This window comes from Crocuta crocuta, unplaced genomic scaffold (genome assembly GCF_008692635.1).
Source record: "Crocuta crocuta isolate KB4526 unplaced genomic scaffold, BGI_CrCroc_1.0 scaffold101, whole genome shotgun sequence".
NCBI classification, from domain to species: domain Eukaryota; kingdom Metazoa; phylum Chordata; class Mammalia; order Carnivora; family Hyaenidae; genus Crocuta; species Crocuta crocuta.
Window position 1 is genome coordinate 8,131,978 of NW_027527956.1, and position 4,452 is coordinate 8,136,429.

Here is a 4,452-nt window from a genome sequence, read left to right on the forward strand (position 1 = left end):
TGTCAGTGTGTGAAGGGATGCATGCTTATGCGGTGTTCCTCAGGGGTGCCCGAGGAAGGCAGTCTGAGGACCGGTCTGTCTGTGCATCGCACAAGCCCCAGGTGTGCCCCTGAGGCCTGTGGGGTGTGAGCAAGAGCAGAGGCTCCCCACCCCAGGCAGGGGGTGTGGAGAGGGGATTGACTGACGCAGAAATGACAACTTCAGTCAAGTCTGTTTGAGGAACAAGACAGGGTTCAGAGAAAGGCAGCGTGTGTGCGTCACAGAACGGCCAGGGTGCACAGGCTGTGGGGGGGGGGCGCGGTCAGATCCGGATTCCGCTGTGGGAAGGTGGGCGGAGCTGTAAGACCGTGACAGCGAGCGCAGCTAGGAAGGTGCCGGCTGGGGTGGGAGGGACCTGGGCCCGGGAACCTGAGGGACCCCTCACTCAGGCCGTGGGCCTGAGCGAAGACAGGGAGGTCACCAGCGGGCCTGGCTCTGCGTTGCTGCTTGAGTAGGACCCTGGTGAAAACCCAGGGCAGCGGGGGGAGCAGCCGTCTACGCGGGGAGGGCAGGAACGGGCGCCGGGGCAGGTGGTAAGACAGCTCCCCCACACCGAGCCCCTGCCCTCGCCCAGCCCACTCCACGTCTCCTAGAAGGATGTGCTCTAACCTCCGCCAGAATCCTGGAAGGCGGGGACAGCAGTCCGTCAGCCACGCGGAGCAGACCACACGCCTGGAAGCTGAAGAGTGAACGAGCCACGGAAGGTGGCCCCGCCGGTCAGAGCTGGTGCCATGGCTGCGACCACACTGCCTGCGGCCCGGGGACACCAGGCCAGCACAGGGCTGCAGGCACCCAGGCCTTGTCCAAACGTGAGGCCCACCTGGTCACGCACCTGGTAAAGCATCACGTGCACAAAACCCCAGAGCCACGCTGAGCGTACCTGCAAGCTGGCCTTGCAGGGACCACCTTGAGGCATCCTCTCCGCTGTTGGGTAGTGAGTGTGCACAGCGTCAGGGCGGGAGACGCAGGACGAGCCCAGGTCTTCAGCCTCCGCGGCTGCAGGCAGGGGATGTGCTTCAGCAAGACAGCATGTTACTTACGGTAAAGACTGAGCTGTGACATAGGAGGCCCCGAGTCGAGTCGCTGCAGAACGCGTGTGCACGTGTACGGGAGTCGCAGGGGTGATGGTGGCACGCCCCACGGGGTCCCCATCCAGGAACGGGTACCTTCGTCTTCGGACTGTGCCCAGGGGCTGGCCCCCGTTTGTGTGGTGCCTCCTCTCCAGCCCGCGGGGAGGGGAGCAAATCCACCTGGCTCGTGCGCCCAGAGTCCAGGGGTGACGGCAGCCCCCAGAGCCACACGGCAGCCACAGGAGAGGCGGCGAAAGCCGGTGTCCAGCCACATGGTCTCATTCAGAGGAAGAGGCAGGGCGTCAATTCGGGGAGCAGCTGGCAGTTGCCCCAGGAAACGCTGGAGGAAGAGCTGGTTTCATGGACACTAAGTCCGTTTCAAAGGCGCTGTGCTGGAGGTGCTCCGGAATCCAGCGGAAGATGCTGGAGAGGAGACGGCGGTCAGGCCTGCGGCGCAGCCCACGGGCCGCCGGACACCGGTGACAGCCAGACCACGGCAGGCCGCCCTCTGCCCTGTGTGCGGTGCGAGAAGACGACACCGGGGCAGGCGGCTCAGCCCGGAAGGGAGGGCTGGCTCTGTGCTGCGGTGAGCCCTGCCCTTAGAGACGCCGGTAGCTGCGGAGCGCCCTGCACACAGCTCAGTGCTCCGTTAGCTGCTTCGTGCAGTCACTTAGATAGCATTTTTATTTTTAAAAGAAGATATCATTGGATGTGGACTAGTGGGCTGTGCCAATGTCACGTGCCCACACCTGAGTGCCGTCTAAACCCCGGGCAGCTGGACCCCTGAGAGCATCTCTGCCTGCTGGCAGGTACCGCTTCCTGGAAACGTCCACCTGTCAGCCCCGGGCGGCCTTGCAAAGCCAGACCACTTCGTAAAATTAGGAGAATGCAGCGTGGGGCGGGCGCTATGGAAACCAGCCTGGCTGGCCCGCTAAACTCTGAACACAGGATGCCCGTATGACTGTGGGGTCGCGTTCCTGTGTGCCAAGTATCTGCTTTCTTTCCTAGTGCCCTTAAACTTATAATAAATGAATAACAACTTTAAAAAATTACTATGCAACTCAACAGGTTTTTAGAAGTTTCTTTTAATTATTTTGAGAAGGGGGAGGGGCAGAAAGAGGGGGAGAGAGAATCCCAAGCAGGCTCTGTGCTGTCAGCGCGGAGCCCGGTGCGGGACTCAGGCTCACGCCCACAAACCTTGAGATCGTGACCTGAGCCAAAATCCAGAGTCAGACGCTCAACCGACTGAGCCCCCGGGGGCCCCACAGTTCAGCAATTTTACTCCAAGAGAAATTTTACTCAAGAGAAAGGAAAACCTACGTCCCCACATAAACTTTACACAAGTGTTCACAGCAGTACGACTGATCATAGCCAAATATGCAAACAACCCAAATGTCCACCCACTGGCTGGATGTGCAAAGGTGGCGATCCACTCTCCAGAATGGTGTCCCACCACAAAATGCATCGAGACCCTGACACAGATTGCAGCGTGCCCCGAAAACATGCTGCTGAGTGAAGGAAGCCACGTCGTGTGGCTCCACCTCTGTGAGACGTCCCTGCTGGGCAAGTCCACAGACAGAAAGAAGAGTGGGGACAGACGGCTGGCGGGGACGAGTCCCGCGCTGCGGGGGGCGGATGACGGTGGGAGGCAGTGGGAGGGCTCAGCCAGGCTCTCCCTCGCTCCCCGGGACGGCGGGTGGCACGGCTACGCGGCCCCTGAGAGGGCGCGAGGGCACAGTTCCCTCCGGCAGCCCATCCTCACAGGACCTCACCGGACTGTCCTCTGGAGACTCGGCCCCGGGGGGACGTGGGGGGACCCAAGGGCGGGAAGCAGGAAAGCACTTCGGTCTTATTCGGTCAACCATTTCCCAGACCTGCTGGGTCACAGACACGCTTCCCTTCCACAGCCACGCCCGGACGGCGATGACGCCCGATCCTTAGTGCAACCGCGTCAGGGCGTAGGGTTCCCGGGCCGCAGCACTCGCACAGCGAGAGCGCGGTTCCCTGGGTTTCCGTACATCCGTGTCCCCAGAAAGAAACCCGTCCCGTTAGCGGCTGCTCACCAGCCCCCGCCCTCGGCTCCAGGCAGCCCCTCACCTCCTTTCAGCCTCTGTACCCGCCTCTTCTGGACGCGCCTGACTCCCGGGGCCGTGTGACACCAGCCCTCTGGTGACAGGACGTCACTCCTTCAGTCGGGGCTTCCGCGTCCGCTTTGTCCATCATGCGTGTTTCCGCCGTCTGGCGCCTGTGAGGAGGGAGGGGGCCGGTGTGGACGCTCACGTTCAAGGTTTCGTGAGGACATGTGTGTTCGCGCCTCCTGGGTGCACGGCTCGCGTGGGATGGCGGGGTCGGAGGGGACACAGTGCGTGACTTCTCCGGGACCCGCCAGCTGTCCTTCTGCAGAGCCGTGACGTGTTCGCCCCCACCCGTCACACGACAGCCTCCGATTTCCCCACATCCTCACCGGCACTTACTATTATCCGTCGTTTGGAGCATAACCATCCCAGTGGGTGACAAGTTCTGGTTTGGATCCGTGTTTCCCTGGTGACAAAGGATGTTCGCGTCTCTTCATGTGCCGACTGGCCATCTGTACGCCTTCCCTGGGGCCACATCCATTCAGACCCTTTGTCCGCATGTAAAGTGGGTCATTTATTATTGAGTTGTAACAGTTCTTTACGCAGTTTGGACACAAGTCCCTTATCAGATGTGAAATTCCCACATACTTTCATCCATTCTGTGCATTGTCTTTTCACCTTCCTGATGGTGTGGTCGCATCACAAAATCGTCAATTTTGATGAAACCCAGTTTATCTATTTTTTCATTTGTTGTCTGTGCTTTTGATGCCTGACCTAAGAAGCCACTGGCTAGACCGGGATTATCATGATCTGATCCTGTCTTTCCCTCTACGAGTGTTACAGCTTTATCTCTGGTATTCGGATCTCTGACACACTTTGAATAATGTCTGTGTGTGTGAGCAAGGGCTCTGACATCACCCTTCCGCCCGTGGGCGTCCCGCTGTCCTGGCAGCATTTGTTGAATTTTCAACAAATTCAATTGAATTTTCCTGACATTCTTGTCAGAAATCAATTGATCATAGGGGCGCCTGGGTGGCTCAGTCGGTTAGGCATCCGACGTCGGTTCAGGTCATGATCCATGGTTTGTGAGTTCGCCATCAGCACGGAGCCTGCTTGAGATTCCCTCTCTCTCTCTCTCAAGAATAAATAAATAAACTTTAAATTAAAAAAAAATGCTTTTAAATTTAATTGACCATATACACAAGGGTTTCTTTCTGCACTCTCCATTCCATTGGTCAAGATGCCTCTCTTTATGCAAATACCACAGT